The sequence below is a fragment of the Lactuca saligna genome, chromosome 8 (genome assembly GCF_052625555.1).
Source record: "Lactuca saligna cultivar CGN05327 chromosome 8, ASM5262555v1, whole genome shotgun sequence".
Taxonomy (NCBI): Eukaryota; Viridiplantae; Streptophyta; class Magnoliopsida; order Asterales; family Asteraceae; genus Lactuca; species Lactuca saligna.
Genome location: NC_136424.1, coordinates 76,250,954 through 76,268,408, shown reverse-complemented (window position 1 = coordinate 76,268,408; position 17,455 = coordinate 76,250,954).

Below are 17,455 nucleotides of genomic sequence, written 5' to 3'. Positions count from 1 at the left end.
AAATGAAAAGTGTATGAGCTTGAGAATTCTGGCTGAAGACTTATCAAAGCATTACGTATCAGAAATCTGCACTTTAGTAAGAAAGTCAAAAAGTATTGATTTATGGAAGTCCAGTTCATTTCTGGGTACATGTCAAAGCTAGTGTGAGCATAATTGTTATTCATATAGAAGCATAACTGTTATGCTAGTAGAATTGTAATTATTATGCTAAGTGTTGCAAGTTGGCAATACCATTTGTAGGAAACAAACTTTTCAAATTTTGAAGTTGCAAAGTTTGGAATTGTCGCACTGTGATAAGCTTGGGGAGAGGGAACTCATACTTTATTTCAAATCTAAAAGTTTAGATTGAAAGATTTAATGGAACTTAGTTTTGGACATATATGAATATGATGTGACATGATTCAACATAGGAAATTCGATATATGGAAATATTATGGCAAGGGACTGAGTAGATACTATATCCTTATGTAAGACATTATGTTTCGAATTCCATATGCTTCAGATATAGGATTGATTACATATGCTATAATATTCACCTGTTCTAATTTTTCTAAATGCCTAGAGCATTGAGAACGAAAAGGCACTAGAACAGAATGCGGCTGAAATTGTTAAACAACTGTCAAGAACAATATGAGGTTTACCTGAAGATTGTTGCTTGTAGACCGTTGGAAGTAAGATATTGTTTGGAAGGACCATATTGACATGTTTTAGATTAAGGTGACTTTTACTCATAATTGACGGTCATATAGGAATATGGAAAGGTTTCCATAATGGGACTTATTGAAATTTACGTGTAAGTTAGGAACTCTAATGCAAGGAAGATGTTCAAGGAGTGTATCTTGAATTTGAGATTTCGTTACCATGAAATTATATTTTAGTAACAAAGTTTCAATGGAACATTTTTGTAATATCGTTGGCAATGACTCTGTGACTTTGACGCATCGAAATCACAAAAGGATATTGCATGTAAGGTTAAACTCTAATGCATTTAGTAGTAATAAGAATTTAGCATTATGAAATGAACATCATTAGGATATTGTATGTAAGGTTAAACTCTAACGCATATAGTAGTAATAAGAATTTGGCATTATGAAATGAACATCATTAGGATAATGTCCAATCGATCTGTTCACAAAGGAAGGGCCACCGAGAAACATAGTATGCATGTTTATGACATGACATGACTGTTGTTTAATTCAAGTATTTAGTTGATTAATCAAAGCATTATACAGTTAATAAAGTCTAATTATTATGGTGATTAAATAATAAGTGTTTTATGTATATTCAATTGTTTTGAGACCATAGTTAATTAGTTTATTATTGTGTTTCACTTTAAATGTTTTACTTCCCGAATAATTGGATTATTTTAACATCCATAGTTAATCATACTTTTGGAAGTAAGCAGTGAAATAAGATTTTCATGAATCAGACTCTAGATTGTATAAGGGGTTAGACATACCAACGGTTTGCTGCATTATTCATGAGTACTTTGAAATGGCGATTTAAGTATTGGATTAACCCACGCTCGAAGAATTACTTCATGAATTTTATCACGAGTAGTTTGGAGATGATAATGTCTTATTCTCTTGAAATGGACATGGATGAGTTACTATTTATGAGTCAGTTGTGAATTGATAATATGTAAACACATCAGTAACTTGATGTTATAAAATGTATTATTGTGCATGATTTGATCAGTAAATAGTGCAAGCATATGAGGCGAAATTTATCCGTTCCTTTTGCCTTAATGGAAAAAGCGATATATGTGGGCCCCTCGATAATTTGATGTCGACATCTAAAGTGTTTGGCCTAGCCTGGACTGAATTGATTTGTTCAATTGGTAGCTTGAATCAGTCGTCATAAATCAGAAATCGGGAAAAAAACTTGGACATTCAGATTGAGTATAATCCACATTTCATGTATATACAATATCTTATAAAATGGAGGAATATTTGATCACTTATCTAAGGACACATTGTTGACGAGGTCAGAGTTATCTTGGTTACACCTGCTTTATCCAATACCTTCCTAACACCTATATAAACCCTCCTTAGGGTTAAATTTTGGTTATGACTCCTCTAAGAGCCTAAGGGCCAAAATTTCTCTTATGTTACTATCTCTCTCTCTCTCTCTCTCTCTCTCTCTCACTCTCTAGTTTTCCTTGGTTGCTTGAGCTTGTTTGTGAACCATTAGAGGCACGACACTTATGGCGCTTTTTACCAAAGGTCTTTCAAGCAAGGATTTAAGATTGTTTACAATAACAATCTTAAAGGTATGAATCATAACCCTTCTTATGTGATTTTCGATTATTATCCATATATCTAGAGTTTATACATTGTTGTTCATTATTGTATGTTCAACTAGAGAAAACGTAGATCTTTAATTAGGGTTGCATGCACACATAAGATTGTATGTTTTGCTTAAACCCCATCAGAAACTACTCAAGCCTTAATGGAATGTAAACATCATGATGGAAATTCAATGTGTATGCATGTTCTGGAAATGAAACCATACATTGACAAATTACATAGGTTGGGTGTCATTTTCCGAAGGGAGTAAGCCATTGATTTGGTTCTACTTTCACTTCCTATGTCATATAGTTAATTCGTTGAGAACTTTTATATGAGGAACCTTGATGTGACCCTAATTGATCTGACACATATGTTGATTTTTGATAAAGCAGAAATTCTTAAGAGCACAAGTGAAGCAATAGTGTTTGAAGGATCAAAATCCAAAGTTTCCATGGACATTGACAATGGTGACAATGGTGGTCTAGAAAAGATTTCTCTTCTCAATGGAAATGGATCGGCCAAGGTCACATAATTACATCGTATGGTAAAGAGAAATGCTAGTTTTGAGATAGTTCCATGTGCTAAACCAAAAAAGTCCATATGTTTCTATTATCAATTGAAGGGACATTGGTTGCGAAGCTGCCTAAACTACTTGAAAGATCTTAGAGCTGGTAAAGTCAAGTCGTGTGACTCTACTTCAAATACATCCATTTTCTAACTCTATTACTAAAATACGTTACTATTCATAGACTCTTAATACATAATGTGATGATCACATCTTGATGGTATTACTCGATCAAAGAGAAAGAATGAAACTTAAGAAGAGTGAGCTGAATCTGATCGTGAGATATGGATTTCGATCACATGGTTCGATGTTCAGATTTTGAAAGCTACTACTTATGAGTTATGATAATTTAATAGATTGTTTATGAAATGACTAGAAACAATGTTTTCATTTATGTATTGTAAGGTCATGTTCCAATTTTTAATTTATTATCAATAAAAGTGAAATTTTGGTTTATATAGTTGGTTTACTTTATATTTCCTTCCAGTGTCATCTATGAAATTGTTGGTTACATTTCTATTATTAGAAATATTAATTGTATACTTGATTCTTATTAGTTCACTTGTGGTAAATGTCATAATTGACTAATTGATAAAGAATTCTCTATTGGGATTTATTTCAAAATTAGTTTCAAAAACTAGAAAAATGGCAACGGAAGACTTATGATTTTCAAAAATAACATAAACATTTTATACCCACCAAGGATCTTCTTGCAAGTATAAGAAAGATTTAAAGCACAACCAAAGAAGGAATAGGAAGCAACAATCTTTGATGAACGTTGGATCCTCCTAGGGAGGCATGGAAGTTGATGGAGAAAGGTTGAACCCAAAAAGACACCAACAATTATCGACCTGAAGCAATGCTAGTTACGACTCTTATGCTTGAAAGTAATTCCAAATAATACTTTCAAGAGAGAAAATTAATGCATGCAACTTCTTCTTAATCCAAAAGCATGAAAAGAAAAAGGAAGACAGAGTGAAGTTTCAACAATTGCAAGTAAGAGTGAAAGTCAAATGCAAGCCTCGTCCTCTTAAGCCATAAATCCAAATCTTTAACCATTAGGTATTTTCACTTTAATATTAGCGTGTCCTTATGTCATGAACAAGTCTCCTTAGGTTTATATCATTATATTAAACAAATGCAAATGTCATTCCCTTCACTACTCTTCACTAGTTTCGGCCATGCCTTTTAAAAGAAGACAAAATGTTTAATATTTATAAACTCCAACTTTATAAAATATAAAGTTTGTCATTAGTTAAAAGACAAAAAGACTCAACTAGTCCAAAATGTTGTGCATGTCTTATTAATTCATATCTTATGAATTAATGTGTTACTTGTATTATAAAGTAATTATTTCCTTGAAATAAATATTTTCCCAATTTATTATAAGAGTTTATGAATGTTTATTAAAATCAATTTCTAATAAATAATCAATTGTATCAAGTTGTTGTTAGTATTACCCTTAGGATTATATTTTATTTAGCAATATCATTTTAATATGACTTTTGAGCATACTAGATCTTTCAATCTCCAAGTTGTGCAAGACTCATATGAAATTGATATAGACAGTGGCGAACGTCTAGCAACATTTCGCTACCCCTAACAACATATGACATAGTGTCATTCCATCAACACCCAATTCCTCAAAAGCCCCAAGGCTACAATTAGTGAGTAAGGTAAGTTTATCAGTTATCCCTCTATTGCAGACATCATGTTGAACATGAGATACAGATCGCGATCAATCTCATTAGTTGTGTAACTTTTAGTAATGCATCTTAGATGTCTAACTCTCAACACATAAGAGGAAAAAATCCCATCTTGATTACATAAGTCTCTTGCACAGTTTACACCATACCTGAAAATGGATTTTATAACTGCCCAGTTAAGGAACATCTTTTGACCATATCAAAGCATAATACTCCCTACACTAAAGTCCCACTATGTATCTCAGGTGTTAAGGATACAAATATAGTACCTTTTAATCAAGTATCATTCATGATAGCGATCGATGAGATGATATTGATGTGGGTCAGTTCAATACTATTTCTCTGATAAGTACCTATGAAACTTGGTTACAATCACTTGCATACTTTCATCTAGTGAAAGTCAACCAATTCAATTCATATTAGTCTTACTTTATAATTGCTCCCATAATTATAACTGACTATGAACTTTTAGAATAATAACATTATTTATGAATTAAACATGTTAATATAGAACACAATAAGTATTAATGTGATGACTATATCCCAATATATCATAACATTATCTAATAGTTATTGTTATGATGTTCCAATATCTGAATACTAAATTCAAATAAAAAACCCATTTCTAGAATAATAAAGTCTTATAGCTGAAGTGTGACCATTCATAATTAACTCAAAAGAGTGACTTTATCAATGGACCTGACAAAATTTAATTTGTTTAATTTTTGTGAATACTATCATCTCCATACTTAACTTTACTCTAAGTACAGTTAAGTATCTTCGAGAATATGATTGGTGTTCTTTCGTGACATACAGTCTCTTAGCTTGATTAAGTATACCGCCGAAGTCACAAAGATTTTTATGCGATCCTTGAATGGTAGAAATCAACATAGTTTTTTTTTAATGATCCTATTCATCCAATCATATTTGAATTCAACTTCTAAAGCAGTGTATTCTGAATTTTGTAGTAGATTGTGTCATTACGTTTTGCTTGGACCTCATTCCAACAAAACTTACCTTTCATTCCAAAATAAAGTAAAAAACCAATTATAATTCATAATTATTTATATATGTTTAGATTTTAACATCTTGTGTAGACCTTTCCATAAAGAACCTTTCTAAACTAATTGTCTCATATATATTCTCTTAGTTCTTCTAAAGTACTCTTAAAATGCTCTTTTAATCATCATGTGACTTAACCATGTATTCAATTAGTATCCTATGACATGCTTACAGCATGATCAAATACCATGTCCTATGCATAATATGATGTAAATGATGAATTCATTTTCCAAGCAAATAGAATATAAATCATTTCATCTAGTTCAAGCTTATGAGCTATGTACTTTTGAGGTTAGCTCAAAATGGTGCCATACGACAATGCCAAGAATTCTCCAAAAGAATCTTGTGTCTCCATCCCTTTCAAGATATTGACAATATATGTATAAGGACATGAAACTTTTAACATTCATTTTATCTATCAATTATAGATTTTATATTCCAAGAATGTATCTTCTCCTTCCTAAGTATTTCATTTTAGAAACACTTTCCGAGTTAAGGTGAAAACGACTTTGCTTAGTAAGAATGTGATTTCAAATGATTAAGTATGTCTCATTCATACAAGATTAGTAATGTCACTATGCTCCCACTAGTTCTTAGTAAATACACATGTTCGATTCATTTTGATATAAAAACACACCTTGTGGTTTTACATAAAATGATGATTATAACATTGAGATCTTTGCTTTATATCCACAAGTGGGTCTCAAGATATACACATCTTGTTAGGATAACATGGATTAAGAAAATGTCTAGGCTAATCTATATAGATATCTTCCAATAGATGTCTATTACAAAATGCGGTCTTTCTTGAAATCTATTTGCTATATCTCATATTAAGAATATGAATTTGTAGTAAATAATATCTTTGTTGATCGAATCATAGCTACTTGTGAAAAAGATTTGATCACAGTCAATTTCATGAGTATGATGACGACCATAGTCAATGGAATTAGTATGAGAAAATCCTTTTATAACAAGTCTTGCTTTAAAGGTGTATGGTTATCCATGTAATTTATTCTTTCTAGAAGAATCATTTTCTCCTTCTAGCCTTGCTATAAGGGTAAATTTTAGTCAAGCCCATACTTGATTCTCTTACATGGATTACATCTCATGTTCATGACTCTAAGTCATTTTTTAGATTCAAGATCTGACATAGCATCTTGATAGTTGATGGATTTTCCAGGAACCAATAAAAGCTTATAAATGAGAGATTCCACATTTCTCAAGTCATAGATGATTTGTACCACTAATGCGAACAATTTGTGCTTGTGAATAGCTATTATTCAATTTTAATAATCCTTGTTAAGACTAGTGCCAACTATTACAACATAAGGTTGTGGCTCTTGAGTTGCTTCAAGTTCCATGTACCTCCCACTTGCTTTGTCATTACAAGCTTGCTTTCTACTAAATTAACTTTCACAAGAATAAAAGAACTTATTCTTGGTGGTTTTTCATATGATAATCTAAGCCACATTTAGAGTACTACAAAAATATGTATTTAGTAGATTTTGGGTTTAGAAGCTTTAGTCCAACATCGGCTTTAAATCCATAAAATATTAAGTAAGATGAGGATGGAGCCTTTCCATACTAAATCTTATAAAGTGTTTCATCTAGTTATTAGTTGGTATTTGTATTCAAGATAAAATTAATAGTGATTGAAGTATTATCCCAAAAAGATTAAAGGAGGCTATTTCTATCGATTAGAAAGTAAATCATACCAAGTAAGATTTAGTTCATCCTTCATTATCATTAAGGCCTTAGATGGTTCTTACTGGTTTATATGTCAACTTTTAAAACCTTCAATAAAGATTTCACAATTATGCTTTACCATGTAAAATACAATTAAAAACTGCTATTGTTGTTAATAAAGTTGATTTGGTATCTTGTGCTTAATCTCAGACATTCATTTGAAAGGAAGTCATACACCAAAGTGTATAGTTCCTTAATTATATTCTCTACACCTTTATGAAAATATTATTAGGAATCATTTACATATAAATAAGTTTCACACAAGTCAAATAAACTACATTATTTTCCTTTAAAGCTCCCTTTCTTGAAGTTGGAATATGTGAATGCCATTTATATAATAAAGATAAATATCTCAAAGATGAGTTTGATTTAAAACAAGTTTAAGTCAAAAGGTGTTTGCATATAAAACTTAATTTTATTTATAAAAATGTTGATATTTACTTTACATTCTATTAAGAGATATAGCCTCATAAATATAAGTTAATCATTTTAGAATATGAATATTATCGTTATGTAAAACGACTAAGTAAATTATCAAACATTTGAATAAAATAACTGAGACATAAATTTAAACATGCTAAATAAAAATATACAATGTTCCAAAACAGATAATACTGTTTTACACTCGACGAGTTGTATGAGTATGAGAACTACATGCTAGATTAGGGATAATGGTCTAGGAAGATGCCTTACGTGCCTGCTTTATGTGTTTATTGAGTTGCATGATAGTACTGACTAGTCAGTGATATGATAGCATGAATAGGATATGCTTGGTTTGGGTTACTCAATGCCTGAATGTTGCGTGCTTTATGATTTTAGGAGTTCTAGATATCTTTAACTAATTAGTAAGTGAATACGTTAAGTGACATATTATGAGGACTAAATAATTTCAGAAGGTTAGGTCTAGCCTTATTCCGTAGCTCTTGTTTGAGTCTAAGCATTGTGGGGTAGGATCTATCATTCGAAGAATTATCTGGTCTTAGTGATATGTAATGGTATTCGCGAGCTAGTTAGGTAAAGGTAGACGGGATTTCTTATGCAGCTGATCCTGGAGAGTAGGTCGGAGAGTTACCCTAGGGTAAGCCTAGGTTAAGATTAGTGCAGCAAGCAGTAGTAGTGAAAGGGACTTGGTGAAGTCAAGGAAATCCTTGAGGAAAGTACAGATAGATGTGGAAGGTAGTATGGGGTCGTACTACTGAAAGCAGAGGATCCATACTCGAGTCAAGGAGGGCTGAGATGGAATCAGGGAACCTGTAGAGTGTGTGAGACCTCTTGAGGTTATGTATGACCCTGAAGATTATGTTTTGTTTCAGAATGGTGGTGACACGTTTTGGAGTAGGAGGTTCAAGGTCTGGGTCAGGTTCAGGATTAGGTTCGGGTGCAGGTTCCAAGCCGGTTGATGACGGACTATACAAGTTCATCGCATCAGAGATTACGAGAGGCATCCTTGAGGTGACCTCAGTGATTTTCGGGTTGATCAAGGAAGCGATCATCGAGTTGATGGAGGATCGCCTCAGGTGTTCAGGAGCGACATAGAATCTGAACAGGCAGGGACGCACACACTCTCCTTCAAGGATTTCCAAGGATGTGGTGCGCCAGACTTTCATCGGGTGAAGGACCCCATTGCAGCTAGGAGGTGGATTGCATACATGGAGTCTGCTCAGTTGACGAGCTTCTTCTAGAGGTCGAAGGTATGGTATTTTGCATGGTGTTTGAAGGACAAAGATAGAGATTGTTGGGAGGCAGTCAGTGACTCGTTGGGATCCCCATCCATCGAGGCTATGACTTGGTCGGAATTTGTGACCAGGTTTTGGGCTGAGTTTGTTCCGGCTGTGGAGCTTCAGCAGCTAGCCAGAGAGTTTTTATATATGAGGCAGACGATCAAGTCGGTGGCGAAGATTAGTGCCAAGTTCAGGGAGAGACCCTTACCGGTGCCTAATTATGCAGGGGATGAGGAGCTAAGGAAGACTCCGTACCACGGCATGCTGACGGCTGACATGCGTAAATATGTCAGCTACTCGGCATGTATGAACTTGGAGGATATGATAGCCAGGGCGAGGAAGACGTATATTGGCATAGAGCACCTTCGGAAGAGGAAGGCAGAGGTTGGGCAGGTCACTGGGGTTTTGAGGAAGAAATCCAAGGGATCCTACTCTAGATCAAAGGGCCAACAGGGCCGGAGCCATTGTGGGAAATGTGTCAGACCACATGAGGGAGTTTGTAGGGCTGGAGGCTCGATCTACTACAAGTGTGGCAAGACCAGTCACTTTTGCAAGGATTGTATAGCCCCTATCCCTACCATTCATATGTCAGAAATGATTTGCTTTCATTACAATTAGAGGAGCCATAAGAAGACCAACTGCCCTCGACTGACATCAGGAGCGCCAGTTGTGGCGCAAGCTCCAGCGACCTACGGATCATGGATGACCGACAGGGCAAGATAGATGCTCCAGTGGTGAAGAGCTGAACCTTCCAGATAACCATCGAGGAGACGGGTGTTGTACTAGATGTGGTGACGGGTATCTTTTCTTCTCCCTAACTTTTATTACATGTCGGTTATGATATTTTTGTGCAATGTTTATGTGTTTTATTTAGGATCGTTCATGTGAACGGCATCCCAGTACAAGTGTTATTTGTCTCGTGGGCTACCCGATCATTTGTCTATCTTTCTCTTAGCAAGAGGTTTTCTGAATCTTCAGGCATATTGGATTGCCCTTTAGAGGTCAAGATTGCTAACGACCAATATGTCCATGCATCGGAGATTTTCATAGACTGCGTTTTAAGGTTGTATAGCGAGCGTTACCTTGTGGATTTGGTTCCCATTTCATTTCTTGGGAACAAGGTTATCATCAGAATCTATTGGATGAGCCTTAATGGGGTGGTGATCGACTGTACGCAGCAGTTGTTACGTGTCAGGACCCCAAGTGGGGGAGAGTTGGTGATTCAGGTTGAGAGGAAGCAGCGTGGACCAACTATGTGTTCGGCAGCGAGGGCTAGGCGTTACCTTCAGCAGGGTATGCCGCCTACATTATGGATACACGGGAGGCGGATAAGGCCACCGTGAGTGATGTGTCGGTTGTGCGGGAGTATCCAGATGATTTCCCGGAGGATTTTCATGGGATACCTCCGGAGAGATAGGTGGAGTTTAGGATCGAACTAGTCCATGGTGGGGCTCCGATGGCCAAGGCACCATATCAGTTGGCTCATCCCGAGATGCAAGAGTTGTTTACATAGCTGTAGGAGCTGTTGGACCAGGAATTCATTAGGTTGAGTAGTTTGCCTTAGGGAGCCCAATCCTATTTGTAAAAAAGGACAAGTCGCACCATATGTGTATAGATTATCAGGAGTTGAACAAGGTAACAGTGTAGAACATTTACCCACTCCCGAGTATTGATGATCTATTCGGCCAGCTATAGGGAGCATATTGGTTTTCCAAGATAGGTTTATATTCAGGAAACCACCAGATGCGAGTTAGAGATGAGGATGTACAGAAGATTGCTTTCCGGAATCGCTACTGTCATTACGAGTTCGTGGTGATGCCTTTCGGGCTCACCAATTCTCCTGCCGCATTCATGGACCTCACGAACCGCATATGCAGACCGATGTTGGATTGTTCTGTCATAGTTTTTATTGATGACATCTTGGTTTACTCCAAGACACAGGAGCAGCACGAGGAACACTTGTGGAAGGTGTTGGATACCATGTGGAAGGAGAGTTAGTACGCCAAGTTCTCCAAGTGCGAGTTCTGGATGCACGAGGTGCAGTTTTTAGGGTACCTTGTCAACCAGAACGGAATTTTGGTTGGCCCGACCAAATTTGAGGCCGTGATGAGATGGGAGGTTCTGATGTCTCCATCTGAGATTTGGGGTTTCCTTGGGTTAGAAGGCTGTTACCGGAGATTCATATAAGACTTCTCCAAGATAGCAATACCCTTGACCCGGTTGACGAAGAAGGTTGTGGTCTTTCACTGGGGACCTGAGCAAAAAGCATTGTTCGAGATGTTGAGACAAAGGTTGTGCGAGGCGCCGATCTTAGCCCTGCCAGAGGGCGTGGAGGATTTTGTAGTATACTGTGATGCGTCCATCTTGGGTTTGGGTGCAGTGTTGATGCTGAGAGGGTACGTCATCGCCTACGCTTCGAGGCAGCTGAAGCCTCACGAGGCAAACTACCCGTCGCACGACCTGGAGTTGGGGGCGGTCATTTTCTCCCTCAAGATTTTGTGAAACTACCTCTATGGGGTCCGATGTATCATTTACACGGACCACAAGAGTTTGAGGTACCTCATGGATCAGCCAAACCTGAACGTGAGGCAACATCGGTGGCGATATGTTGTGAAGGATTACGACTGTGAGATCCTCTACCCCGCGAGGAAGGCCAAAGTTGTGGCCAATGCGCTTAGCTGCAAGGTAGATCCGAGAGGTACAGGTTGAGGTATAAAGGAGGAGCACCAGACGTGTGAGCAGATTATAAGCCAGGTAGCCTCATTTGACTATGATAGTCATGGGCTGCTAATCCTGCATGGGAGGGTTTGGGTTCCGTATTAGGGCAGAGTACAAAAGATTCTGATGGATGAGGCTCACAAGTCCATATTTTCCATCCATCCAGGGCGACAAAGATGTACAGAGATCTTCTCCCTAAGTACTAGTGGCCCTGCATGAAGCGGGATGTAGCCTGGTACGTCGAGAGATGTCTGATCTGCAGGAAGGTTAAGGAATAACACCAGAGGCCTCACAGCAAGACGCAGACATTGGACATCCCTGTGTGAAAGTGGGAGGATATTACTTTGGATTTCAGCACGAAGCTTCCCAGGACCACACGGGGAGTGGATTCGATTTGGGTCATCATGGATCGGTTGACCAAGAGCGCCCATTTCATCCCGATCCAAGAGAGCATTTCAGCTGAGAAGTTAGCCGAAATCTACATCAAGGAGTTAGTGGCTCAACACAGAGTGCCAGTTTTCATTATTTCTGACCAAGACATTCGATTTACTTCCAGATTCTGGAAAAATTTCATGACGAGTTGGGTACTTGTCTGCACTTTAGCATGTCTTTTCACCCACAGACACATGGTCAGAGCGAGCGCACCATCTAGACTCTAGAGGATATGTTGCGGGCATACGTCCTGGACTTTGCTGGTAGCTAGGATACCTATCTTCGCTTGGCTACGTTTTCCTAAAATAATAGCTACCACTAGAGTATCGATTCTCCTCCTTTCGAGATGTTATATGGGAGGAAGTGCATGTGACATCCCCAAAATCTCAGCCAGAAAAGACCGGTTTCATTTATGTTTTTAAAATAATTTCAGAGTAAATCCTTTTTATTTAAAAGAGTTGCACAATTTGTTCCCAAAAACAAAATATGATAAAATAATATTTACCAAATCATTTCATAAAGAAATGTATTTTCATTATATAATCAAAACTCGGGATGTCATGTTTCGATACAGACTAAAGGCATAAACGACATATTACAAGCCATACAATAGTTATATACATATACAGGCTCATAAACAAAACAACTTGATGATTCATCCATATTATGCCCTCGCGCCACTTCCTGTAATACAAATAAACTGAGTGGGTCAGGCTTGAGATCCTGTAATAAATAATTATATTTAATTTCATCAACCAACAATAACCAAATTACCCATTCCCGTTATCCTCACTTTACGTCCCTAAAACAACATTTATTACAAGGGACCTAATCTAGGATTTTCATCGGGACAGACATTACTGCAAGGGGTTTCCTCAGCAATAGGTATCTTAAAGGCAACCATGAGGGGGATAGAGTACACCGGTGAACACATCGTTCACAACACCTACATGTTATGAACATGCTAGCGTTCAAAAGGACTGTCTAGAAAGAGTCTGTGGTCGACATACATACTCCGTTAGATGACTAGGTCAACAACAACAACATTGAGGCCTCTCATCATTTTATCACACATCAACTATCTACCCAAGTTCTACACAACATTTTGTAGATAACAGTATACATATGCATACATATGCAACTTAAAAACCAATAATATATTCATTTAATACTCGTTCCAAATATACAGATTTATTCCAAGTAACAGATAATATATATGTATATACACATAGCACGTATTCACTCAGAGATACTTTATATCTATGTGTTCGAAAAAAAGGAATATACACTCACTTGATCAGAAGATGATCAAACAGCAATACGACTTGCAAAAGTAGTATTCTTCGGTAAATCTGGAATATCTACACACACCGGGCTTATCGCAGGCAGAGCTTCAGCTCGGAAACTATTTTCTTCTCGGGATCTTCGGGCTTCGGGACTCGCTTCGAGTCTCGGGGGGTAGAATAGGGCTTAGAGAGGGTATCGGGTGTGGGAGAGTAAGAGAATAGCAACAAAAATCGGTTGCCCTTCGATTTCTATTTATAGGGCTAAAATACTGAATTCACGTTGTGAAATCTCAAAATTCACGTTGTGGGTTCAGTTAGGCATTCGTCATTACGTTCGTCATCCGTCCACTTGCTCTGGAAGGCTCCAGAAGGCGTCAGTACTGAGTTCACGTCGTGAACACTATTTTCACGTCGCGAACTTTGACATAGTGTTGGGGTTCGCGCTCCGAACTTCAGAAATTCATAACTTTCGGATACGAGCTCCGTTTTCGACGTTCTTTTTTTCCACACGTAGGTAAAAACAATATATACAACTTTCGTTTAGACTCCGTTGGCTAATTTTGAATTTATTTCTATTCTATATTTATTATATTTTAGTAGGCCGGAACAGGAAAACTTCGTTAGAAAATCATAACTCCTTCGTCTGACGTCCGTTTTCGTCTGCCTTTTTACCGTTGGACTACTATCGATGAGATCTTCAATTTGATGGGTTTTGAGAATTCTAACACTTCCTAAGTGTACATGCAACCCTAATAACCTTGGATCTATGTTTGTCTAATTATCATGCAAAGTTGAATTCCAAGGCTATATTCCTATCTAGCATACATGGGGAACAATTTTAACTTGAATCAAAGATAGAATAACTTACCTTGTTGTTGCTTATATTCCTTGAAACCTTATGAGCTTAGCACCCCAAGTGTGATGCCTCAAATGCTTCACACAACACCAAATGCTCATAGAAATACTTTTGAGAGAATACACACTTCTTGAAAATTGGCCTAGCCCTCTTGTTTCATATGTGTAGCCGATTTTGGTGGAGAATGGGATCCTTATATAGTGTTGACACATCTAAGGTTACACCATGTAAACCCTAATGTGTCACGACTCTTCATTTCCATGACCCATGGGTTTGTAACTCCCATGGAGCATCCTATGGGTGGAACCCAACTTGATAATCCATGGAGCCTCTTAGCCCACTATACAAGATATGGATGATTTACTTTAATCAACCCATATATTAAATTAGTTATCTTTTGATCACTTAATTAATTCTAAATTAATTCTTGATCAAACTAATCAAATAATATTATTAATATATTAGAACTTATAATATATTAATAATCTCCAAACGTTAATTCTCTCATTTAGTCTATCCAATTGCATGGTGCCATGTAACCCAAATGGACCATGTCGGGTCGGGTCAAGTACATACCAAAAATAGTTATGGACTTAGATACATTATCCAATAGTCTCCCACTTGGATAAGTCTAATAACTATTACTACAAGTATGACTTCAGGAACCGATTGGCAATCGTAGCTCTTTTCAAGGTTTCTTGGAACAAAGAAGATGATGGTACGCCAATTAAGATAAGTGATCATATAATCCTCTATTCTAGATATCATTCAGACAAATACATGGAACAATGTCTTACTTATTGTCCAACAGTTTGTTTCCCGATTTCCGATTTGTTTGACAAAGAACTTAATTGAACACATCAATTTAGTTCTGACCGAGCCCGGTACATAGGCCAAAACAAAATCATCGAGGGTCCAGGTATCAGCTTCTAATCCAAGAAGGAACAGATAAACTTCGACTCATATGTTTGTTCAACCACTCATTGAATTATACACAAAAGCACGTTTTATAACATCGAGTTACCAATGCGTTTTTGTACAATCAATGCATAACCAACTTGTAAGTAACAAATCATATCTCTAGGTTTGAAGACTTATATGAAATTACCGTCTCACGATCACTCGAGATAGAATTCCATGAAGTGATTCCAGTGAGCGTGGGTTGAGTCCAATACTGAGAACTTATGAGCACTCATGATTGTTGTAGCCTTGTCCAACACCTTAGACCTCTGCAACCAATCATGACAGTCTTGATTCATACCTACTTCCGACATATGACCGACTGTGGAGGTTTGAATAATATGTTATACCAAACAAAATTATTCTGGAAGTCAAAACATGCAAAAGAAATATAGTAAACGATTGACAAGAGATAGCAACACTTTACTCATAAATAAAACACCTTTTATTCATCATCTAATGTCAATTACACTTTACAAATTTCAAGGTTATCTAACTACTAAATCTAATATCATCCTTCAGCCCTATGCTCCGAGCATGCTGGAGATGCTTAACCCGAGTCAGCCCCTTCGTGAGGGGATCTGCTGGGTTCTCATCCGATGATACCCTCTTTGCCACGAGGAGTCCTTCTTCTATTCGATGTCTAATAAAATGGTATTTTCTATAGATGTTTCTAGATCTCCCGTGATCCCTTGGTTCCTTGGCTAAGGCAACAGCGCTTTCACTATCACAGAAAATTTCCATTGGCTCTTTAATAGTTGGTACAACTCCAAGGTCTCCAATGAAGTTCTTTAGCCATATAGCCTCCTTTTCCGCCTCACTCGCTGCAATATACTCTGATTCGCAAGTTGAATCAGCCACTGTCTCTTGCTTGGAATGCTTCCAAGAAATTACTCCTCTGTTTAGGGTAAAGATCCAGCCCGACTGAGAGCGGAAATTATCCCTATCAGTCTGGAAGCTAGCATCACTATACCCTACAACTCTCAAGTCATCACTCCTACCGAGGGTAAGGACCCAGTCCTTAGTCCTTCATAGGTACTTGAGGATATTCTTTACCGCAGTCGAGTGTGTCTTGCTAGGGTTCCCCTGAAACCTGCTAACCATGCTCAGGGCAAAAGCTACATCAGGTCGAGTACACGTCATATCATACATGATCGATCCTACAGCCGAAGCATAAGGTATTCGACTCATTTCTGCTATCTCAGCCTCAGTGCTAGGGCTTTTTATCTTACTCAATCTGGCGTTACTCTGGATGGTAACTCTCCTTTCTTGGAGTCCTGCATGTTGAATCTCTTCAGCACCTTATCCAAGTAGGTACTCTGACTAAGTCCAATTAGTCTTTTACTCCGATCTCTCAAGATCCTTATCCCTAGAATATAGGCAGCTTCACCAAGGTCCTTCGTAGCGAAACACCTCCCAAGCTAGGACTTTACTTCCTGCAAGGTTGGGATGCCATTTCCTATGAGTAGTATGTCATCCACATACAATACCAAAAAGCTAACTATACTCCCACTAGCCTTGACATAAACACAAGATTCATCTTCACTCCTGGAAAAGCCAAATTCCTTGACCTTTTCATCAAAGCAAAGATTCCATCTGCGAGGTACTTGCTTTAATCCATAAATGGATTTCTCAAGCTTACACACTCTATTAGGGTACTCGTTGCTGACAAAACCTTCTGGCTGACTCATGTAAACATCTTCAGCCAACATTCCATTAACAAAAGCGGTTTTGACATCCATTTGCCAAATTTCATAGTCATGAAATGCAGTTATGACTAACATAACCCTAATAGACTTAATCTTGGCTACTGGAGAAAAGGTCTCATCATAATCCACTCCAGGAATTTGAGAGAAGCCCTTTGCAACCAGTCGAGCCTTATAAGTGTGTACCTTACCATCCATGTCGGTCTTCTTCTTGAAGATCCATTTGCACCCTACTATCTTACGACCTGGTACATTCTCAACCAAGTTCGAAACTTGATTGTGATAAATGGATTGTATCTCGCTATCCATAGCCTCTTTCCATTTAGCAGACTCGGGGCCTGCCATGGCTTCCTCGTAGTTGTTAGGGTCATCTTAACCTACTAGTGTCCCATCACTAATAAGT